The sequence below is a fragment of the Camelus dromedarius genome, chromosome 9 (assembly GCF_036321535.1).
Source record: "Camelus dromedarius isolate mCamDro1 chromosome 9, mCamDro1.pat, whole genome shotgun sequence".
Taxonomy (NCBI): domain Eukaryota; kingdom Metazoa; phylum Chordata; class Mammalia; order Artiodactyla; family Camelidae; genus Camelus; species Camelus dromedarius.
In genome coordinates, this window is record NC_087444.1 from 78859240 (window position 1) to 78884632 (window position 25393).

The window sequence follows — 25393 nt, forward strand, 5'->3', positions numbered from 1 at the left end:
AACCCGCCCACTAAGTGCATCGCTGGGCAGTGCTGCGCTCCTGGAATTGCAGAAGTGGGTGAATATTAAGGCAATCTGAAACATAGGCAGACACACAGGTCAATTAAACATTTGTAGGCAATGCACACTCAGCTCTTCCCAGCTCCCCCTGGATGCAACCCAAATTAACACATGCAAAACCAAGTGAACCCTTATCATCCCATTCCTGTCCCTCCCACGTCGTCCCCGTCTGGGAACCTAGCACCTCAAGTGTCTCAGGCCAGAATCCATGGAGTCATCCCGGACGCCCACGTCTCCTTGGTCTTCCTCATCCAGTCCCTAGCACGCCTGTTGGCTCAGCATTTATACAACTTGAAGCCATCCACTTCTGTCCACCCCGCTGTCACCAGTCTACACCGGCCACCATGACCTCCTGCTTTGGTGACATCAGCTTTCTAGGGGGTCTCTGTGCTCTAAGCCTTCTCCCTTTCCAGCCACAGTGATTGGTTAATCTTCCTGCTTAAAGTCCTCTTCCAAAAAAGATAAAAGTGACATTTCCTCACTGCAAACACTATTAAAAAAAAAAGATACCTAGATCTCCCGGCCCTCCCACAAGCTGTAGCAGCCGGTCTGCAACCCTTCCCTGGGGATGATTCAAAGTCTGTGGCAATTTCTGGTGCACAGCCTCGTAGTTCCGTCACACATATACATGCATATTCATTCTCAAATCTTTTCTGTGATAAGTTACTACAAGATATTGAATATAGTTCCTTATTCTATACAACTGACTATACTTCAGTAAAAATAACTTAAAAAAATAAAAAGAAATAACCCAATGGAAAAGCAAAATGAAAACAAAAACAAACAAACAAAAAATTGGGGGCAGAAAGAAACTCTCTCCTTCCCCTAAGACTGAGATGCTGGGGCACCTCTTTGCTGTTTTTACACCATTATTGATAATGCTGTCTGAGAAGGGGAAACAAGACGAAATATTCAGGGAGGACCAAGGATGACAGATGGGCACTTTCATCAACTTCTGCATTCCAGTCTCTAAATGTCAAGAGAACGTAGAGCCAGGAGCTGTCCCAGGTGCATGAGTCAATAAATCCATTTTGTTGCTGTTGGTTTCACGTACAAGCTATTGTGAGTTGGGTTCCCGTTAGTTGCAAACAAAAGGAATCTCTTGGAATATGTACAGACACGTTCTTCCTTATGAACACGGGGCATCTTTCCACATCTTTGTATCATCTTCAATTTCCCTTATCAGTGTTTTAAACTTTTCAGATTATAGTCCCTTCACCTCCTTGGTTAAGCTGCTGCCTGGTATTTTATTCTTGTTGTTGTGATTATAACTGGGGCTGTGTTCTTGCTTCCTCTCTGTGGTGGTTCATTATCACTGTACTGTAAGCAACACATTTCTGTATGATACTCTTGTAACTTCCAACTTCACTGGATTCATTTATTACTTCTAAGAATCGTTTTCGTTTAAGACTTCACGGTTTCCTGTGTATAGTATCCTGTCCCCTGCAAATGGTGACAGTTTTACTTCTTCGCTTAGAATTTATATGCCTTTTATTCATCTCCTTCTCTTTTCTGACTGCCGTGGCTGGGACTTCCCACACCACGTTAAGTAGGAGTGGTGAGAGTGGACATCTTGTCTTGTCCCTGATTTTAGAGGAAATGCTTTCAGCGTTCCCCGTTGACTATGATGTTAGCTGTGGGTTTGTCATAAACGTCCTTCATTCAGTTGAGATATGTCCCCTCTACACCCACTGTCATCAGACTTTCTGCCATGAACAGATGTTGAACTAAATGCTTTTTCTGTGTCCAGTGAGATGACCATGGGATTTTCCCCTCCCTTTTGTTAACGTGGTGCCACGCAGTGACTGATCTGCAGATGCAATACAATCTTTGACTCCTTGGAATAAATCCCACTTGATATTGGTGTTTGATCCTTTTTATAAATTGTTTTGTCCAATTTCTTACTGTTTCATTGAGGATTTTCACACCCATATTCATCAGAGATATGGGGCGTAATTTTCCTTTTCTGCAGTCTTTGTCTGCTTGTTTGGGCCACTGTTTGTATTACTAGACGGGACCCCCTCACTTAGCCAGTCAAACTCCTTGCTCTGACCATCATTCAAGCTCAGTCAGAGCAATGAGCTAAATTTCTGTCAATGAATGTAACTTCCCGATTATCAGGACGGACCCTCTCAGTTATGGCACAGATTTATATGGCTAACTGCAGAGTACAGGTGTTTAAATTTCTGGGTTCCACTTATGTTGGGAAAAATTAAATCATACCAAGACTGCTCAGCCTAGCGGTGTCAGGGGACTGAGCTGGAGCATTCTGAACAAGGTCAACACATCACTTCTCTTAAACCTGGTGACTGGTATGGGACAGACAGGGACAAACGCCTGGGATGTACTGGGCTGCACCTAAGGGAAATTCTTGTCCTAAGTACTTACTTATGACCCTAATCATGATGCTGGCCATATGACTTATGTTCTACAAGTTAACAAGTTTACTGTTTCCTGCATCTAGAATTCTGTGACTACGTGTCTGATATATGTAAAATGATGCCCAGGCGTCTGGAAACGACTGATCAAATATGTAGCTCTAGGTGAGATCAATGATTGTAACAGTGTAACTCTGGGTGTGGGAGGACACAACAGGAAGAAATCAGCTCCTGGACCACAGCGGGTCAGTGACACAGGTGGTCCAGCGACGTTCATGGCCACCGGACACCAGGGCTGTCCAGCAGGAGCACGTTAGCAGGCTACCCATTAAACCCCTGCCTGACCCAGCGACAAACCCGGTGAGCGTCAGGGAAGAAAGGGGGTTGGGAAACGCATCCCAAACCCGGGGTGGGTTTCCTACCAAGAGGAGGGCGCTGCCAGCCGCAGAGCGCTGCCCGCCAGCCAGCTCTACAAAAGCAGGGCGTCAGGCACTGGAGCCACTGAGCTTCCACAGACCCCGACAGGAGTTCAGGGGAAGGTAGGGTGAGACACTCCACATTCTGCAAAAAGGCAGCAGGCAGGTTTTCAGATACTTAGATATTTTCAGGAAGAAACTTAATGAACCAAGATTCTTACTTCTTTCCATAATTAGACAGGCACTAAAATTATTAAGTGACATATGTGTTCCTCATGACAAACAGGAACCTTCTCCAGACATGTGTGCTTGATTGCAAATTACCCTTCTACAGATAACCTCTCAACAAAGTCACATGTAAACTGACCTCCCTCCCTCCCTCTTTCAAGCAGTTCCTCAGGGCTGAGAGGCTGTGACCCGGGCTATGGGCACAGTAAGTTCCCGAGAAAAACTGAAAACACAGCTCTTGAGTTGTGCAGTTTTATTTCAGTCGATAGCTTCTCTGGACTTGTTGCTGCTGTTAAGAGGCATTATCGTGGCTACGGTAAGTGCTGTATGTGCGTGGTCCACGTATCTATGTGACACCTGAAGAGGTCAGCGAATGGAGGCTGTGAACACTGGAAGAGGCTCCTTCACTCAGACTTGCAGGGCCCTCTGGGAATCTCCCAGTGTCCACGTCTGCGAGGCAGACCCCGTGATGGGTAAGGACACACACTCTGGAGCCAGACTGCCTGCGTCTGAGTCGTGACTCAACTACTTATGACCCGTGAGCCCTTAAGCAAGTGACATGACCTCCCTGTGCCTCTGCTCTCTTATCTCAGAAAGATGGTTAATAACAGAACCAGCTATAAGGTTGTGAGCATTAAGTGATTAAAAAAGATAAAGAAATTAGCTCAGGGTCTACCACATGGCCAGTGCTCAAGAAATATTCATTATTCTAACAATTTGTTTACAAAAGGAGGAGAATCTTGGTGAATGGGAGAGAGCTGTGCAGTACTGAGGAGTAAATGTATTCACTCACGTACCCATCGCACCCTAGAGCTGGGGATGAATTAACATAACAGACCAGGTCCGGGGTGGACACAATATGCATCCTCCTTTCCTACAATAACAGACGTTACTAGGTGAGCACGTGATTGCCCAGCGGAGCACTACCCTTGCCGGCACCTCTTGTATCTGCATGTGCTCATGTGACAGTTCTGGCCAAGGAGGTTTGAGGGAACGTGACCTGGACATCCTGTAGGAGCTGCCCTTTGAAGGACTTAAGTGTGTCTCTCCCATCCCTCATCCCCCTTCCCATGAGCCAGAATGTGGACTGAATGTGGGGCCAACCCTCTTCACCACGTGCACAGAGCACCAAGATCAAAGAACCCCGGCTCCCAACCCCAGGGGGCTGTAGCACCTTGGCCCAAGGAGACCACCACCAAGAGAGAGATAGCACGTCTGATTTATTTAAGCAGCTGTATTTTGGGCTTTTAGATCACAGTAGCCCGGCATGCAAGTTTCAGGGGAAGAGAGCGGGAAGCAGAGGGATGTCAGGTTTAGGAAGCAGAGAAAAATGTGAGACAGCACAGGGGACATTCCCACACCTTGATTTCCTTAAACTCTAAACCAAGGATAGGAATGATTGTGCAATTTGAATCCGGTTTCAAAGGCTCAGGAGGAGTTTCCGAATCAGAATCAGAGTCGTCTGGTTCCAGGTAATAGGTGAAGCAAAAGCTTGGCTGGAAGCAGAGAGAACAGAGAAGAAGGAAGAGAATGTTAGTGCCCTGGGTAGAGCCAGTTCTCCCTCAGTGTGGGCGCTGAGCACATGGACTCAGGGGCCTGCCCACCTGGCGTTAAATTCCAACTTGACCTTGTACAGCTGGGGATCCTTGGGCAAATGACCTGACCTTCTCCTGCCTCAGTCTATACTTCTGTATAATGGAATATTAATAACTGCTCCATCAGCAGTCTACCGAGGCAATAGAAATAAAAGCAAAAATAAACAAATGAGACCTAATTAAACTTATAAGTTTTCCACAGCAAAGGAATCTATAAACAAAACAAAAAGACAGCCTATGGAATGGGAGAACGTATTTGCAAATGATGTCACTGACAAGAGCTTAATTTCCAGAATGTACGAACAGCTCATACAACTCAATAACAAAAAACCAAACCACCCGTCCAAAAATGAGCAAAAGACCTAAACAAGCATTTCTCAAGTGAAGACATACAAACAGCCAACAGGCACATGAAAGAATGCTCGATATCACTAATAGCCAGAGAAATGCCAATCAAAACCGCACCAAGGTATCACCTCACACCAGTCAGGATGGGCAACAATAAAATGCTGGAGAGGATGTGGGGAAAAGGGAACCCTCCTAAACTGTGGGTAGGAATGTAGTGTGGTGCAGCCATTATGGAAAACAGTATCGAGATTCCTTAGAAAATTAAAAATACTTATCATATGATCCAGTAATCCCACTCCTCTCCTGTGCATATAGCTGGAGGAAACTCTAATTCGAAAAGATACATGCACCCCTGTGTTCACAGCAGCACTATTTACAACAGCCAAGACATGCAAGCAACCTAAATGTCCATCAACAGATGACTGGATAAAGAAGTTGTGGTGTATTTATACAATGGAATACTACTCAGCCATAAAAAAGAATAAAATAATGCCATTTGCAGCAACATGGATGGACCTAGAGATCATCATACTAAGTGAAGTAAGCCAGGAGGAGAAAGAAAAATACTACATAATTTCACTTGTATATGGAATCTAAAAAATGAGACAAATGAACTTATTTACAAAACAGAAACAGACTCAGATGTAGAAAACAAAATTGTGGTTACTATGTGGGAAAGGACGCAGATGGAGAGATAAATTGGGAGTTTGGGATTTGCAGATACTAACTACTATATACAAAATACATAAACAGTAAAGTCCTACTCTATATACAGGGAACTATATTCAATAGGGTATAATGAATATCTTGTAATAGGGTATAGTGAAAAAGAATATGAAAAAGAATATATATATATATATATGTGTGTGTGTGTAACTGAATCACTATGCTGTACACCAGATGTTAACACAACTTTATAAACTGACAATAATTCAATAAAAAGAAATATTAGCTAATCATAACAAAAAAGAGATAAAAACCAGTCCAAAAAAAAAAAAAAAAAACCCTGAAGGTTATCATAGTCCCACTTATGTACCAGAATATTCTTATTCTAAGGCAATACACACTGAGGAATATACATATACATAAATATATACACACATATATGAAAACATGCAAGTACAAAAAAAGTTAAATATCATTGAATATGAATGATCTTTGTGCTATTTTTGTAAAATCTTTGATTCTCACATTATTTCCTAATAAAAAGACTTTTTAAAGAGTCCTCCCTGGGACAGTTGCAGGCACTAAAAGGGAAGATGATCTTGCGAGCATCCTGACCCTGTGCTCCCCCTGACTTCTCCCCTGGTCCCCATCAGGGCCCCTTCAGGCTCTGGTCCTGCCTGTTAAGAATTCCAGAGGTGGAGCAGAAGCCTCAGGATCAGTTCTTATTGGTCAAGGTTGAGTCACACGTCCAGCCTGCAACCAATCATGGTGACCCAGGGCATTATCTGGGTGCACCTGGAGCAGATCTGAGGATGGACCAGATCCATCCAAAGTGCATGGAAGACAGGTGGTGTCCCAAGGAAACTCAAGTGTGTCTGCTGAAAAGGGGGGATGGATACAGGTGGACACACCACAGCTGCCTGCCCCAGCGGGACCATCCCTAATTCATTCCTCCATCTATTCAGCCCATGTGTACACAGTGTCTACCGCTCGTTACTTCTGTTCCAGACGTGAGGATGTGTCACTGAACAACAGAGGAGGGTCCCGACCACACAGAACTAGCCTAGTGAGAATACAGATGGCGAACAAACAGATACATGGTATCCTCTCAGGCAGCAACAATCACTCTGAAACACTGAGCAAGAGAAAAGAATAGAGAACTATGAGGTGGAAGTGTCCAGGGGAGGCTTCCTGGAGGAGGTGACATCGGAGCAGAGGCAGGAATTAGGAAAGAAAAGGAGGCAGGAAAGAGGGCAGCATCCCACAGGAAAACCATCCCCCAGGAGACGGGGCACATCCTGGGGGCGCAGGAACAAGGGGACTCAGTCACCCAAGGGTCTGCTGGGCAGAGAGGGTGGTGCATGTGCTGGCCTCTCAGAACCCAGGGTCCTCTGGTCAAAGGGAGGAACCCAGCAGGCTTACCAGGGGGCAGAAAGGCAGGATTTTGAGTGACATTCTTCCCTTCATCCTGGAGGGCTTGCTTGGCGGATCATCAGTGTTCTCAGAAAGCAGGGCTGAGGGAGGGGAAAAGAGTCACGAAGCCATCTTGCCCTCTGAGGCTTGAGAAACTCAATAATAATAAAACCTTCAATGTGAAACCACTGACAAGAGCTAACGTGTGCGGAGTCCTTGCTCTGTGCCAGGCACTCGTTTAAGTATTTTACACGTAGTAGCTTACTTGATTGTTCATAAGGACCCTCTGAGATGGCTACTATCTTCATCCAATGTTATAGATGAGGAAACCAAGGCACAGAGAGGTTAGGACACTTGCTGGAGGTTGCACAGCACTGCCCACAGACATGCATTCATTGCATTCAGAAGACCCACAGGGCACAGACAGGGAACGGCAGTGAGTGGAGGGGCTGGAGAGAGACAGCAGGGCTCTGGAGTCCGTGCACACGGGGCGCCCCCGCCCAGGAGGAAGGGACACTGACACGCAGCTGCCTGTGTCAGGCAGGGGACGCCTACCCAGAACTGTCCCGTTTCCTCAGAGAAGACAGAGGGCTCAGTGGGAGATAGTAGGGGGTCAGCCCTCCCCCGTCAGCTGTGCCAGGAACACTGTCCCCCGACCACATGCACAGTTTTCACCCCACGTGTCTCTCACCTCCTTTCTCCGGTGGCGTGGTCTTCACCTCCTCAGTGTCCTTGCCCTCGACGGCGCTGAGAGGCAGCATCGTGACACCACTGGTCCTCCCTACAGTCAGGAGACCAGAGCAGTTAGTGCCTGGATGTGGAGCCACGTGGCCCGGGTGTGACTCCCAGCACGGCTCTCAGGAGCTGGGCGGAATGGGGCAGCTGTGTCCCCTCCCCACATCTTCAGGTCCCCAGCAGTCAAGGGGAAGTGCTGGAAATGCCTCCCTCCACGAGTTGCTTCCAGGGCCCACAGTGTGATTAGGGGAGAGCGTTAGACACGGTGCCCGGCAAGGGGCAAGGACAAGGGCAGGATCATGGGTCTGGGGCTGATGTCCCTTTAGGAAAAGAACAGACAGATTACGGCATGGAGTGCTGGGACCCTGCAGGCGCAGCTCAGTCAACTGGGTTTCAAAAGTGCCTCTGGTGTCTGGCACACAGAGGGTGCTCATTAAGTGCAGCCCATGCCCAGCATTCTCATTGCCGTACCTCAGTGCTGTCCTTTGGCTACAAGGCAGCTGACCAGGTGGCCCAGTCCTGGACCTCACCTCCCTGACCGCGGGGCCCCATGCTGGAGCAGGATGCCCAGTGACTGCTTCTCGGGGCTGCTGTGAAGACGAGGGGGCCGGTCTGTGGACCCCTCTGCACAGCCCCTGGGAGGGGCCCGCACTGTACTAATGGTCCTTAACAGCTGTTTCAGTGACGGGGTCCTGGGCCCCGTCTCCACCCCAGCCTCATCCTGGGCAGGACTCTGGCCAGTGTGTCTCGGGGTGCGGAATGGTGGCATTCCAGCCTGCCAGTCACTCGCTGAGGGACCTCAAGGACCCACTTTTCCATATTAAAGAGCAACATCACAACGAATACGCGGTGAACTGAGATTTGAGCGTGAGATGTACAAACCAATTTTGGTATCATTAGGTCCCAAACACTGCATGGGTTGTGCCTACGTTTTAAAAAATTATTTTTTATTTAACATAGTAAATTATGTTTAAGTATAGGCAAGCCCCATGAAATATTTGGGACATGCTTATACTAAGAGGTAATTAATTGTTTATCTGAAGTTCAGACTGAAGTATGTGTCCTGTATTTTACCTGTCAACCTCAGATTCAGGGTTATATAACCTCTGTGCTGCAAGCTTTCATCTCCATAAAACTGAGGACAATAAATTACCAAGCATGCAGAATAAGTCTGAGTCAACATACACACACACGCAGAACCCACTGTGGTCGTGTAGAGTTAAACCTATTCCTCTAAGCCTTTTAAAGAAGCATAGATCCAATCACAGAGCCTCACACGTAATCCTGCAACTACAAGGTGCTTCAAACAGTGGGAACACCTGGCCAGATACGCACACACACAATTGCTGGAAACACACATTTTCAGATGAACACTGGGGAAACCAGGGCATAAAGACACAGCCACATCTGCAGACACTCCCCTGGGAAACTCTGAGACACCCACGACTCAGGTGGGAAGGCCTGATTGTCAGCGCTGAACGCTCTCCTCGTACGCAGTCGTGGACCCGCGCGCGCGCAGCACACACACCTGCAGACGCACAGGCTTTAATGACAGTCACCATCTCCCCGTGTCTGACACCCCGGCCCCCCCTCATTCTCACCCAGGGCCCATCCCCCAGGGGCGGCTCCTCTAAGATGCGCTCACCCTGCGGGGTCCCCGCCCCCACCCACAGCCACGCAGGCGCGCGCACAATCACTGGAGGCTGAAAAGCTTTTTCCAAGCGTCCTTCTCTTCTGGGAACATTCTTATGAGACTTCAGCAAACACCCAACACATCCAGAGAGGCTCCGCGCCCCTGCCCACCCCTCCAACTATCCTGTGTATTTCCCCGAGTCAATGTCCTTAGTTCTATTTGGCTAGTTTTCTAACTGTTCCCCGATACCCAACCGCCCTCTCCGGTGTGCAGACCAACCCGCACACCTCCTGCCTCCGCCATCCAACTACGAAGTCCCCAGGTCTGTCCCTCCTGCCCCCTAAAGCCTCGGGACCAGGATCCGGACTCCTCCCCGCGACCACCCTTCCTGGAGGGAGTCCCCGCCGTCCCTTCTCAGGACAGCCCCAGCCCCCTGCGTCCCCTCCAGTCTCCGCTCGTCCCCCCGGCCCGAGAAATCCTCGGACCCGGCCCAGCCCCTCGGACGCCGGCCGCCCTCGGGGGTTGGGGGGACGCGGCTTCCCCGAGGGGCCCCGCCGCGCGCCCCGTCGGCCCCAGGGCTCCCGCGCCCCGCCGCCCCGGACGCGCCCGCACAGCCCGGCGGGCCCCGCCGCCCCGCGCCCGCCCCGGGCCCCCGGGCAGGCGCCGCCTTACTCGGTGCTCGGCCGCGGCGCCGCGCAGGACCGGCTCCCGACACGCCCGGGGACGCTGTGCACACACTCGCGGGGCCCGACGCGGCGGGGCCGCTCCGAGCCGCGCGCCCCCGCCCCCGCCCCCGCCTCCGAACGCGAGTCAGGTGGCGGAGACGGCCTGTGCCACCACCGGCGCGCGTCACGGCGCTGATGCAGCTGTGTTATTAGGGAGGGGGAGCCAGGGGGGTTTCTTCCTGCAGGAAAGCCCCCAGCCTCCGCTTACCACTGTCCCTGCCACTGATGTGCGCCTACCTGGTCTCAGACTCCGTCCCGTCCCCCATGACACCTCCCCACTGTCCAGTCCAGCGCTTCCAGGGAAAGGCACAGAGGCTCACGCTTCAGAAGCACAGGGGCCTGGGGACCCGTCAGGGGTGGCTGGGGGGTGGGGCGTGTCAGACACAATGACTCTCTCCCACGAAGTGACCCCCTACTCCCACGCACAATGGGATACTCTCAGAAACTCAGAGCCACCCCCTTGGCCTCAGAATCCTTATGTACAAATTAAGACCCACTTGTTGATCATCAAACACCCACAAACGGGCAGTAACACATTCACAGGGTCAGCAACACCCAGGCAGGCACACACACCCCGATGTGCAGATACACAGAGCTTCAAATACTATGCACACCCAGGCGCACACACACTCAGGACACAAACACCTGCAGGATTAAAACTCGAAGGGCCCCCTATGGGAACACTCAGACCACCTCTGTCTGACACCCCAGGGTCTGTCCTGTCTCACCCAGGGACCTATCCCTCCTGAGGGTTCCCCCACTCACAAGCCCACTGTGACGTCCCTCTTGAACTGCACCCAAATTCGTACTCACAAGAGCTTACTTTAAATCTCAGAATCAGTCCTTCAGCCTCGTACGTCTACCTGACAAATTGACACCTACCTGCAGATCAGACACACAAATGTGCAGAAACCCGCCCACTAAGTGCATCGCTGGGCAGTGCTGCGCTCCTGGAATTGCAGAAGTGGGTGAATATTAGGGCAATCTGAAACATAGGCAGACACACAGGTCAATTAAACATTTGTAGGCAATGCACACTCAGCTCTTCCCAGCTCCCCCTGGATGCAACCCAAATTAACACATGCAAAACCAAGTGAACCCTTATCATCCCATTCCTGTCCCTCCCACGTCGTCCCCGTCTGGGAACCTAGCACCTCAAGTGTCTCAGGCCAGAATCCATGGAGTCATCCAGGACGCCCACGTCTCCTTGGTCTTCCTCATCCAGTCCCTAGCACGCCTGTTGGCTCAGCATTTATACAACTTGAAGCCATCCACTTCTGTCCACCCCGCTGTCACCAGTCTACACCGGCCACCATGACCTCCTGCTTTGGTGACATCAGCTTTCTAGGGGGTCTCTGTGCTCTAAGCCTTCTCCCTTTCCAGCCACAGTGATTGGTTAATCTTCCTGGTTAGTCTTCTTCAAAAAATGACAAAAGTGACACTTCCCCACTGCAAACATTATTTTTAGAAAGATACCTAGATCTTACAGCCCCCCCCCAAGGGGTTATAGCGGTCTCCTTGAGACCCGTCCTTGGGGTTGATTAAAAATTTGTGGCAGAAATAAAATCCCTCTTCACCCTAAGGTTGTGATGCTGGGGCACCTGGTTGCTGTTTTACCCCAGCGTTGAGAATGCTCCTGTCCCAGGAGGGAAAGCAAGACAAAATACGCAGAGAGGATCAGGGATGAGAGATGGCGGTGGAGTCGTACCTTCATCAAGTTGCTCATTCCAGTCTCTAGAGTTAAAGAGAAAGTCAGGCAAGGCAAGGAACCTCCCAGGTGCAGGAGTCAATAAATTCATTTTGCTGCTGTTGGGTTCCCATTACTGCAACCAAAAGAAATCTCTTGGAATATGTACAGACACATCCTTCCTTAAACTAGAGGGAGCCCCTCCACCTGCCCACTCCTCCCCATGCACAGATGTCTCACAGACAAAAACAAGAAGATCTGGCCACATGTGTTGCCCCCCAAACCTCCCGGCCCTACTCCTGAGATAATTTCTAGGAGGATTCAGACACAGAGTGCGAAGATGGCTCCATTTTAAAGCTGCACCAAGTGCTTGGAGATCCTCAGCCTGTGCTCGCTACCCTGGCCCCTGGCCTATCTGGGGACGCGCCAGGCCTCCCAGGGATGCGGGAACTGCTCTGGAGAGCATGAAAGCCAGCCAGAGGGCCTGGGTCTGTCTGCACTAGAAGCTGCCCCTGCAGCAAGTGCAAAGCTCAGGCTCAGCACGGTGGTGACTTCACCTCCTGTCTTCTGGTAAATTCTCCAAGGGAGGTGCCACCCACAGCCCAGCTGGGGGCCTCTGACTCCCAGCCTCTCAGAAAGGAGCCCATCTGCTATGGTGCCTGGCCACCCAGGGAGGGCGGGACAAGGTGGGGATGCACCCCAAGATGATTTGCGAAACCAATTTAAAAGATCATGACCAGCACGTTTAGCAAAGGAGAATCAGTGTGTGTGTTAAAAGCGTACGCATTGTTTCTTAAACTTTTCCTTAGGTGATGCAGAAACACACACCACACACCTACAAGCACATGTAGGTAGCGTGTGCTCTGGACCCAAACACAGCACATCTTTTACACTGTGAGTCAGTCACATAGTCCAAGGGTTTCCCTTCTTTTGCTAACCATTCTCACACTTTCACTCATATTTATTTCAGTTTGGCATCTATTCAAATCAGACTCAGTCACTTTTTTTGGTCAAGGGTCTCATGGCAAATATCTTAGCCTTTCTGGGCGACCTGGTCTGTGTCGCAGCTACTGGACTTCGCATGAAAGCAGCCCAGACTTTCCCTAAGGAATGGTTGTCGCTGTGCCAACAAACCCTTCTTTACAGCAGCAGCTGTGGGCTGGACCGGCCACAGTGCGCCCACCACTGACCTGGAGAATTTTCTCCTACAGCTCCTGCAGCAGATACAGCCAGGTTGCTCTCTGGCAAAAGGGCGGTTTGGGCAGAAATGTAAACAGCTATACTTTATTTTTTAAACATACATTATGTGAAAATTTGAATCCCATGAAGTTGAAAAAGTCTAATATAAAAGTAGCAATAGACTTTTGAGTCTTGTGCAGATTTTGAAATTATCACCTGAGAAAAAAGGTCTCATGAGCCTCTATTTTCTCATCTATAAAATGGAATGACACTGATTTCTACTTCATAGGACTTGGTGAAGATTAAATGAGATCATCTGTGTAACATGCTCAGCACCACGATGGAAGGTGGAAAGTGCCCAGGAAATGTTAGTGTTTATCTAAGTTTATCCGTAACCAGTTTGTTTTGCTGCCCTGGCAGAGGGGGGTGTCCTGTGGGCAGGGCACTGGACAACCCAGGAGAATGTGCACGGAGCCAGGAGTCCCCAAGAGCCATTTAAGCTTATTACAAAATAATGGCTAATTTTTTCTTTGCTGAGCAATACGTCCTTATTGCTTATTTATTTTATATAGAATAGTTTGTATCTCTAATCCTCTCCCGCTATCTTGCCCCTCCCCTCACTGATAAGCAATAGTTAGTTCCCTATAACTGTGAGTCTGTTTCTGTTTGTTATATTCCTTTGTTGGTTTTATTTTTTAGATTCCACATGTAAGTGAGAACCCAGAATATTTGTCATTCTGTGTTTGACTTATTTCAGTAAATGTAATAACTTCTACGTTCATCCATGTTGTTGCAAATGGCAGAATTTCCTTCTTTTTATGACTAGTAACATTATATATATATATATATATATATATATATAAATCTCACAACTTTCATATCCACTCATCTGTTGATCTAGGTGGCTTCCGTATCTTGGCAATTGTAAACAATGCTGCTGTGAACACTGGGGTGCATGTATACTTTCAAATTAGTGTTTTCTCTTTCTTCAGTTACATATGCAGGGGTGGAATTGCTGGATCGTGTGCTAGTGTGTTTTTATCCTTTGGAGGACCCTCCACAGTGATTTCCGTAGTGGCTGCACCAATGTGCATTCCCACAGACACTCTGCGAGGGCTCCCTTTTCTCCACGTGCTCACCAGCGTTTGTTATTTGTAGGCTTTTTGACGATAGCCATTTGGACGGGTGTGAAGCACTGTCTCTATGCGGTTTGGGTTTGCATTTCTCTAACGCTTAGCAGTTTGTAAAGCATGTTGAGCATCTTTTCAGGTGCATGTTGGCCATCCGTATGTCTTCCTTGGGAAAAACATGTGCATTCAGGCCTTCTGTCCATTTTTAACAGGTTATTTTGTTTTTTATATTGAGTTGTATAAGCTGTTTACATAGATACAGGATATTAACCCCTTATCAGTCATTACATTTGCAAATATTTTCTCCCATTCCTTAGGTTGTATCTTAAACTATTTTTATTTTTTTTATTTCCTTGAGGGGGAGGCAATTAGGTTCATGTTTATTTATTTATTTTAAAGGAAGTACTGGGGGTTGGAGCCAGGACCTCCTGCGTGCTGAGCACACACTCTCCCACTGAGCTGTACCCTCCCTGCCGTGGCTGTATCTTTATCAGTGATGGGGGGGGGGGCGCTGTGTAAAATCTTTGACATTTAATTTGGCCCCATTTGTTTATGTTTGCTTTTGCTTTCTTCACCTTGGGAGACTGATCCAAAAAACACTTCCATGATTTACGTCCAAGAGTGTTTCGCTTGTGTTCCCCTCTCAGAGTTTCATGGTTTCGGGTTTTACATTGAGGTCTTTAAGGCAGTTTGAGTTTATTTTTGTATATTGTGTGAGAAAATGTTCTAATTTCACTTTTTTACAGGTAGCTTTCCCAGCACCACTTATTGAAGAGACTTTTTTCTCCATTGTATAGTCTTACCTCCTGTGTCAGAGAGTAATTGATTATAAGGGTGGAGGTTCATTTCTGGGCTCTCTCTTCTGTGCCAGTACCGTGCTGTTTTGGTTACTGTAGTTTTATAGGATAGTCTGAAGTCAGAGACTGTGATACCTCCAGCTTTGTTCTTTTTCCTCAGTGTTGTCTGGCAATTCAGGGTCTTTTGTGGTGTCATATGAGTTTCCAGATTACTTGTTCAGTTCTGTGAAAATGTCCTGGGTATTCTGATAGGGGTTGCATTAAATCTGTAGCTTGCTTTGGGTGATATGGACATTTAACAATATTAATACTGCCAGTGATAATCGTGGGGTATCTTTCCATATCTTCGCATCATCTTCAATTTCTTTTTATCAATGTTTTAGAGTTCCAAAATTACGGTTTTTTCACCTCCTTGATTAAGATCATGCCTGGGTATTTTATTCTTGTTGATGTGATTTTAAACAGATTGCTGTCTTGCTTCCTCTCTGTGACAGTTCATTACTACTGTAGAGAAAAGCAAAAGATTTCTGCATCTTGTAACCTGCAACTTCACTGAATTCACTTTTAGTTCTAACAGATTTTCTTGGTGGAGATTTAGGGTTTTCCGCATATAGTATCACACCCTCTGCAAATGGTGACAGCTTCACTTCTTTTCCAATCTAGAGCCTTTTATTCCCTTCTCTTGACTGACCGCTGTGGCTGGGACTTCCCACACCATGTTAAATAGGAGTGGTGAGAGCGGGCATCCTTGCCTTGTCCCTGATTTTAGAGGAAATGCTTTCAGCTTTCCCTGTTGACTATGATGTTAGCTGTGGGTTTGTCACAAATGTCCTTTATTCAGTTGAGATATGTCCCCTCTATACCCACTGTCATCAGACTTTTTGCCATGAACGGATGTTGAGCTTTGTCAAATGCATTTTCTGCGTGTATTGAGGTGATCATGTGATTTTTATCCTTCCTTTTGTTAATGTGGGGTCTCACACTGATTGGTTTGTGGATATCGAACGACCCTTGGAATAAATCCCAGTTAAGCTTGGTGTAAGATCCTTTTTACATATTGTTAGAGTCAACTTGATAACGTTTTGTTGAGGATTTTTACATCTGTATTCATCAGACATACGGGGTGTAATTTTCCTTTTCTGCAGTGTCTTTGTCTGCTTGTTTGGGCCACCATTCAGATTACTAGACGGGACCCCCTCACTTAGCCAATCCAACTACTTGTTCTGACCGTGGCCATAAATGTGAACCCTCTTTAGAGTTTACTCAGCCTGAATCAGAGCAACGAGCTAAATTTCAATCAAAGAGAATAACTTGACGATTATTGGGAGAGATGCCCCCTGGGTGGTGGGATGAATTTATGTGGCTAATATCAGGCTATGGTTGATGAAATTTAAAGGCTCCCCTTATGCTGGGAAAAGTCAGCCAGACTCAGGATAATCAGCCTAACAGCCCTAGGGAAACGGGCTAGGCACCTTGCGAGCAGTGCCAACGTGCCACTGCTCTCAGGGTTAGTGACCGGGATGTCACGGACAGGGACAAACAGCCTGGGGTGTCCTGGGCTGTGCCTGAGGGGTGCCCACGCCTCAAACACTTACTTATGAGCCCAATCACAACGCTGGCTGTACTGCGTGTACTCTGCCTGTTTTACAGGATTATTGTTTCCTGAATTAGGACCTGTGTGAAGGAGCCTCCCATAAGTGCACTGATGCCCAGCTGACGCGAAGTGACTGATCAAACATATAGCTCCACATAAGATCAGCGACTGCAGTGGAGCAGCTTTCAGGGTGGGAAGACACAACAGGAGGAAATCAGCTCCTGGACCACAGCGGGCCAGTGAGACAGCTGGTCCAGGGGCGTTCATGGCCACCGGACACCAGGGCTGTCCAGCAGGAGCACATTAGCAGGCCATCCATTAACCCCCCGCCTGACCCAGAGACAAACCCGGTGAGCGTCAGGGAAGAAAGGGGGTTGGGAAACGCATCCCAAACCCGGGGTGGGTTTCCTACCAAGAGGAGGGCGCTGCCAGCCGCAGAGCGCTGCTCGCCAGCCAGCTCTACAAAAGCAGGGCGTCAGGCACTGGAGCCACTGAGCTTCCACAGACCCCGACAGGAGTTCAGGGGAAGGTAGGGTGAGACACTCCACACTCTGCAAAAAGGCAGCAGGCAGGTTTTCAGATAGTTGGATATTTTCAGGAGAAAGTATTGTGAACCAAGACTCTTCCATCTTCCCACACTTAGAGAAACAATAAGATCATAAACTTAAATATTATTTCTCCTGAAGGAAGTAACCTCCTACGAAGATGTGAGCTTGACTGCAGGTGCCCCTTCTCCAAAGTCACAGGCAAACGGACCTCCACCCACCTCTTTGGAGCAGACCCTCAGAGCTGTCTGAGAGGCTGTCTCCTGGGATGCAGTCTTCAGTGAGCCCCCCACCCCCAAAAAGGAAACTCACAGCGCTCACACTGTGCATTTTAACTTCAGTCGACAACTGCTCTGGACTTGTTGCTGCTGTTAAGAGGCATTATCGTGGCTACGGTAAGTGCTTTACGTGCGTGGTCCACGTATCTATGTGACACCTGAAGAGGTCAGCGAATGGAGGCTGTGAACGCTGGAAGAGGCTCCTTCACTCAGACTTGCAGGGCCCTCTGGGAATCTCCCAGTGTCCACGTCTGCGAGGCAGACCCCGTGATGGGTAAGGACACACACTCTGGAGCCAGACTGCCTGCGTCTGAGTCGTGACTCAACTACTTATGACCCGTGAGCCCTTAAGCAAGTGACGTGACCTCCCTGTGCCTCTGCTCTCTTATCTCAGAAATAGAGAAAATAACAGAACCAGCTATATGGTTGTGAGGGTGAAGTGAATCAAAAAGTGTAAAGAAATTAGCTCAGAGTCTACTGCAAGGTCAGTGCCCAAGAAATGTTCATTATTCTAACAATTTGTTTACAAAAGGAGGAGAATCTTGGTGAATGGGAGAGAGCTGTGCAGTACTGAGGAGTAAATGTATTCACTCACGTACCCATCGCACCCTAGAGCTGGGGATGAATTAACATAACAGACCAGGTCCGGGGTGGACACAATATGCATCCTCCTTTCCTACAATAACAGACGTTACTAGGTGAGCACGTGATTGCCCAGCGGAGCACTACCCTTGCCGGCACCTCTTGTATCTGCATGTGCTCATGTGACAGTTCTGGCCAAGGAGGTTTGAGGGAACGTGACCTGGACATCCTGTAGGAGCTGCCCTTTGAAGGACTTAAGTGTGTCTCTCCCTTCCCTCACCGCCCCCCCCCGTCCCATGAGCCGGAGTGTGGACTGGGTGTGGGGGTGAGCCTCCTTCACCACGTGCACAGAGCACCAAGATCAAAGAACCCTGGCTCCCAGCTCCGGGGGGTTGTGACACTCTGGCCCCAGGAGGTTTGCACACAGACCATCACCAGGAGAGAGCTCATTTAAGCAGCTGTATTTTGGAATTCGACATCACAGTAGCCCAGCATGCGTGATTGGGGGCACCCCTTGTAGAGCGGGAAGCAGAGGGTCTCAGGAATTAGGAAAGGCAGAAGATGCTGAGGCAGCACAGGGGACACTCCCACGCCTGGATCTCCTGGTACTCCCCAGCCGGCTTCGGAGGGGAGGTGTGAGTAGAGGCAGGCTTCGAAGGCTCAGAAGAAGAATCCGAATCAGAGTCAGAGTCATCCGTTTCCAAGTAAAAGGCAAAGCAGACACTTGGCTGAAAAGAAAGAGAACAGAGAAGAAAGAGGAGGACATCAGTGCCCTGGGGACAGCCCACTCCCCTCAGCGTGGGCGCTGAGCACGTGGGCTCAGGGGCCAGCCCACCCGGGCTTGAACTCCACCTTGGCCACGTACAGCTGGGGATCCTTGGGCAAACGACCTGACCGTCTCCTGCCTCAGTCTACACTTCTGTCTAATGGAATATTAATAACTGCCCCTTCTTAGGGGAGTGTGAGGATGGAACAGGATAATCCAAGGAAAAGGTCTGTACCGATGTCTGCCCCTTTGTGAGAGCTCGAAAGTGTTTGCTTTGCTGCTTTCATAAAATGATCTGCTTTCCTAAAAAAATTATAACACTTCCTACCAATACAAAGCACCTCCCGCAGTGCTGGGACTTGCAAAGCAGGAGGTCACTGTAGGACCCAAGGGTTATTGCCCATTTTATCTGCTGCACGATTGGCACGTCAGGTCCCACTTCATCCTCACCAGGGGGTGTTGCTGCGTCTCCACCCTGCAGACGAGGAAAGGGAGGTGGGGAAGCAGCAGTGACCTGCCCCACGCGGTACCACAGGAGGTGGGGGGGTGTAGGGAGTTGGGGTTAGAGGTGAGCACACGACCTTCTCCGAGGATGGAAATTTCCCACCTTTATGTGACCAATGCTTATCTTCCAGGCCCTGTTCTAAGCACAGTATGAATGTAAACGCATTTAATTCATAATAACCCCATGAGCGTGGGTGGGTGTTCCTACCGCCCACTTCACAGACGAGGAAACTGAGGCACAGGGGAGTTCAGGAACTAGTCCCGGGTCCCACAGCTGGTAGTGGCTGAGGCTGCACTTGGCCCCAGCACTCAGACTATGGAGTTGGTACCCACAGCTTCACCTGAGCTGCATTCTCACCTGGGAGCCTTAGGGTGGACGGGAGAGTTTCACCTCCACTCGTGCCTACCCTCTTACAGAACCATCCTTCCCCTGTTCTGGGGTTTCTCAGCTGACACATGAGGGACATTTTGGAGTCAGATCATCATTTCTAGTGCAGGGCCATCCTGTGTTTGGCGGGGTGGGAGAAGCACCCCTGACCTCTGCCCTTCAGTCTCCAGCAGCACCAGCCCTTCAGTTGTGACAACCAAAAATATTTCCAGACATTAAACCTGTCCCCTGGGGGACAAACCGCCTCTGGTTGAGAATCACTGCTTCATCCCATATTTCTGTTCTCATGGTTGGTGGAAGGTAGGGACCTTCTACCCTGCACTCCCATGAGCAGGGGGCCCAGGCTGAGAGCCTTAGGGTCCTCCATCCCTGATCCTGATGGCTGGCTCAGCGGTGGGCACAGGGTGTGAAAAGAGCAAATCAGAATGCTCTCTGCTTCTGGGAGTTTTGCTTCATCCACAAGTGTCTCTCCACTGATTTCTTACCAGTTAGTTGCAGAGAGAAAACCCAAACCAGAAAGTCTGGCAGACAGACCCCTTGTGTATCTACCTGTGGTGTTCTGAGAAGGACATGGCATCACTTAGGAGGAAAAAGAACACTGGACACCATGCAGCTAATTCACAAAACCGGAAAATGGACAGAGATGAGACGACAGTGTGTAGCAGGGCTACATGCAGGAAGGTTACTACAGTCCCACACTCACGTCAGGGAATATTCTATTTCTAAGATGCTAAAACTGAGGAATATATACATATGTTATCAGAGAGGAATATATATATACACAATCATATATTTTTCCTCTAATATATATATTAGAGAATATACGCAACAGGAAAAAGTTAACAATCAGCGAATTTGTATGACCTTTACACTGTCCTTGCAAAAGCTGTGACACTTTTTACATTATTTACTAATAAGAAGATTTTTTTAAGAGTCCTCCCTGGGACTGTTGAAGGCACCAGTAGGAAAGATGATCTTGCAAGCATCCTGAGCCTGTGCCCCCTTGACCTCTCTTGCCGGGTCCCCCTGGTTGCCATCACAGCTTCTTCAGGCTCTGGTCCTGCCTGGTCAGAATCCCAGAGATGGAGCAGAAGCCTTCTCATTGGCCAAGGTTGAGTCACGTGCCCAGTCTGGAACCAATCATGGGGACCCTGGGCATTGCCTGCTCTGATTGGTCAGCAGTGTGCCCAGAGCTGGTTTGAGGATGAGCTCAGATCCATCCGAAGTGGAGGGAAGACAGGTGGTCCCCCAAGAAAAATCAAGTATGTTAGCAGAAAAGGGGAAATGCGAGCAGGTGGACACACCACAGCTGCCTGCCTCAGCGGGACCATCCCTAATTCCTTCCCCATCTATTCAGCCCACGTGTACACAGCGCCTACCGCGCCTTGCATCTGTTCTACACAGTGGGGATGTGCTGTTGAACAAGACACAGAGGGTTCCTGCCCTGAGAGAACTAGTCTAGTAGGGAAGACAGATGATGAACAAATAGATACAAAGTATGCGCTCAGGTAGCAATAATGAAGCTGAAGAAACTCAGCAAGGCAAAGTGGTTAAAATGATATGGCGAGGAAGTGTCCGGGGGAGGCTTCCTGGAGGAGGTGACATTGGAGTAGAGGCAAGAACTAGGAAAGAGAAGGAGGCCGGAAAGTGGGCAGCATCTCCTAGGAAAACATTCCCCAGGAGTTGGGACCACATCCTGCGGGAGGGGGAATAAGGGGCACCCAGGAACCCAAGGGTCTCTGATGAGCAGAGAGGGTGGTGCATGTGCTGGCCTCTCAGAACCCAGGGTCCTCTGTCAGAGGGAGGACACAAGCAGGCTTACCAGGGGGCAGATCGGCAGGCGTCTCGCTGACATTCTTCCTTTCTTTCTAGAGCGCTTCTTTGGCGGATCATCAGGGTCCTCAGAAGGCAGGGCTGAGGGAGGAGGAAAGAGTCACAAAACCATCTTGCCCTGAGATTTGAGAAATTCGATAATAATAAAACCTTCATCGTGAAGCCATTGACAAGAGCTAACACGTGTGGAGTCCTTGCTCTGTGCCAGGCACTCTTTTAGGTATTTTACACATAGTAGCTTATTTCGTTGTTCATACGGACCCTATGAAATGGCTAGTATCTTCATCTAACGTTACAGATGAGGAAACCGAGGCACAGAGAGGTTAGGACACTCCTGGATGTTGCACAGCACTGCCCACATATTTGTATTCAATTGCCTGTGGAAGACCCACAGGGCACAGACAGGGAACGGCAGTGAGTGGAGGGGCTGGAGAGAGACAGCAGGGCTCTGGAGTCCGTGCACACGGGGCGCCCCCGCCCAGGAGGAAGGGACACTGACACGCAGCTGCCTGGGGGGACGCCTACCCAGAACTGTCCCGTTTCCCCAAAGAAGACAGACATCTCCATTTGGAGAGAAATCTCCTGATATTTCAAAGCTGCCTACAAATCCAGATAGTGTCTTGCAAACTCCTGCACCGCTGCTGGCGCTGAGAGTCAGCGTGTCCACGCAGGGCCGTCCGGTCAGACTCTCCACAGCACCGGGCACTCGCCCCAGGACGCAGCCGCGCCTCCTGCTGTAACAGCGTCCTGGATACACCGCCCGGTGCAGTGCGACCCGCTGTAATCCTACTTCTAGTTGCGTTTATTGCCATCCTCAAAGACGGGGATTAGCCCAAACGCCCACCTGCAGTATCGTGCTTAATAAGTTACAGACAGACAGACAGACAGACAGACCACGGAACACCAGGCAGCCAGAATGCACACGGCCTCTAGCGGGAGGTCGCCCTGCAGGACAGGGCTCACCGTGCTCAGGGTCAAAGACCCCGCAGCCAGACTGCCGGGGTCCGCCTCCCAGTGTGAGCTGCTGATTCCCGCTGGTCGCCCCTCAGAGTTCCCACCTGCGGAATGGGGTAATCATTGTCCCTGCTCACAGGGCTGCTGTGAGGCGTGAGTGGCTGGACGGTTGGAAGCCCTGGGACAGTGACTGCGACATACTAAGTGCCAGATCAGAAGTAAAGGAATGAAGACAAAAGGGGGTCTCGAAGGAGCACACGCAGTCTACGTGGTACATCAGACATAGACACACAGTAACAGACACACGGGCACGGTGCTCGGCATGAGTGAGCACAGAACATTCTGGAAGGCGGGACGAGGAGCTGGGAGTTAGCCAACACTGGTAAAGGAGTCGGTGGCTGAGGAAGAGAGAAGTCTTGATCTTGTTTTGTATCCTGGGTACAGGTAGGTAAAGATGGGATAAAATACACTGAGAACTACACGCGCTTTGTGTCTAGGCCCACGGGACAGCTTGGACGCTGTTCTGTCATCACGTATGAGACAGAACTAGTGGGGAAATGGTATGACGCGCCCATGGAACTTCTCTGCACTATTACGGCAACTTCCTGTGAGTACAAAGTTGTCACCAAGTTAAAAATTTCAAAAAGGAAGCATCATAACTAGCCCAGCAGCCCCCCCTCCTGGGCCAAGCCAGCAGCAGGACCCACAGGCTGGCCTGGAATCACCCCCTCCTGCCGGACCCCTCTGCCCCCTCCTTGGGTCAGGCCTCCCTCATCTCCCACTTGAATGGCCCCAGGTCTCCCTGACCTGGCAACTGGATGGAGGCCCAGTTCAGGTGGGGTGTCCCAGATACAAAGCTGAGCCCAGATTGCTTCCAGCTCCCAAGAGACACCCCTGCAGGATGTGAGCAGGGGACCGATGGACCCACTGACATGATGTGAATGTGGGGGAGGGTCCATCCTGGCTGCCCCTCAGGGCCCTCCCTCCCCAGGGGGAGCCAGTGGCGATGTCAGGGCTGGGACCTGTATTCAGCACCAACCCTTCCCCCTCAGCCATGCCCTAGAGACCCTCCCCACTCCCACCTGCCCGGTGTCCTCCCGTTGCGTGTCTCACCTCCTCTCTCGGGTGGCGAGGTCTTCACATCTCCCATATCGTGGATCTTGAAGGTGCTGAGAGGCAGCATCGTGACATTACTGGTCCTCCCTACGGGCAGGAGACAGGAGCAGTTAGCGCCTGGGCTGTGGACCCACGGGGCCCGAGTGTGAAGCCCAGCACGGCTCTCAGGAGCTGGGCGGAATGGGGCAGCTGTGCCCCTCCCCACGTCTTCAGGTCCCTGACAGCCAAGGGGAAGTGCTGGAAATGCCTCCCTCCATGAGTTGCTTCCAGGGCCCACAATATGATTAGGGGAGAGCATTAGGCACGGTGCCCGGCAAGGACGACAGTGGGGATCATGGGTCTGGGGCTCATGTCCCTTTAAGAAAAGAATAGAAAAATTATGACACAAAGTGCTGGGAGCCTGAAGGTGCAGTCACTCAATTAAGTATCAGATCATCCTCTGGTGTCTGGCACACAGCAGGTGCTCATTAAGTGCAGCCCATGCCCAGCATTCTCATTGCCGTACCTCAGTGCTGTCCTTCGGCTACAAGGCAGCTGACCAGGTGGCCCAGTCCTGGACCTCACCTCCCTGACCGCGGGGCCCCATGCTGGAGCAGGATGCCCAGTGGCTGCTTCTCAGGGCTGCTGTGAAGGTGAGGGGGCTGGTCCGTGGACCCCTCTCCACAACCCCTGGGAGGGGCCAGCCCTGAATTCATGGTGCTTAGTAGCAGGTTCAACTGTGGGGTCCTGGGACCCCGAGTCCACCCCAGCCTCATCCTGGGCAGGACTTCGGCCAGTGTGTCTGGGGGTGTGGGCTGGGGGATTCCAGCCTGCTGGTCACTAGCTGAGGGACGGCCAGGATCAGGTCCACCAGATTTAAATTAAGAACATTACAGTAAATACACAGTAAACTGAAAATCGAGTTTGAAATACACAAATCATTTTTTAATATAAGTAGGTCCTAAACATTTCTTGGGACATGTCTACCTAAAAAAAATCATTTTTGCTCATTTACTCTATTATGTTGAGGTGTAGGCAAGTCCCATGAAATACCTGGGACGCACTCATGCTAAAATGTAATTATTTCCCTGAAATTTAAATCTAAGTACAAATCCTTTATATTATCTGTCAACCCCTGGTTCAGGGGTTATTTAACCTCTTCTGCTGTCAGCTTCCCCCTGCATGAAAATGAGGACAATGAATGATTAAACAGGAGGATGAAATACGATTAAATACACATCAAGTGATGAAAACAGGGTCTGAGACAGTTTCTGTGTTGGTTCTGATTTTATTGATATTGGTGGGGAGGGCCCTCTTCCTTCCCCTCCTCTCCCAGCTCCATCTTCCCTGCACCACCGTCTCTGCTGGGACCTTCCAACTTGGCCTCTCACCTCGCACCTGTTCCCCCACTGTCCCTAACCCCCGGTCCAGGCCCCTGTCAGGGCCAGGTCTTCCCGGGAAGACAGATCCTTAGAGAAGACCCCCAGGTCACAGAGCTGCATGCTTCAGAGCAGCTGGGGCACCAGGGCCTGGCTGCCTGTTCAAGGGGGGCTGGAAAATCGGGGCTGGCAGCGACACCCAGTGACCCCCCTTGCCTGGAACTTGGTGAGCCCCTCAGAGACTCACACACACACTGCAACTGTCCAAGACACACTTCTAAAATTGAGACACCCTTTCAGCCCTTGAAAAAAACTGAGACAGACAGACAGACAGACAGACAGACACACACACACACACACACACACACCCCTGCAGATGTACAACCTGAAAACACAAGTCACCCTCTCCAACAGCTTCCCTCTGGCTGACACCCAGGGCCACCCTAGTGTCACCAGGATCCATCCCCTAGAGTCTGTCCGTCTAA

At 49.9% G+C, this 25393-nt stretch overlaps 1 long non-coding RNA gene across 1 annotated transcript; it reads right to left on the reverse strand.

The window, feature by feature from the left end:
* Positions 1 to 4283: 4283 nt before the first annotated feature.
* Positions 4284 to 10255, reverse strand: LOC116154677 (uncharacterized). Its single transcript, XR_010382497.1, has 4 exons — positions 10145 to 10255; positions 7796 to 7885; positions 7114 to 7205; positions 4284 to 4578 (listed from the first exon to the last, which is right to left on the reverse strand). It is a non-coding gene; the product is annotated as an uncharacterized LOC116154677 (long non-coding RNA).
* Positions 10256 to 25393: the final 15138 nt, after the last annotated feature.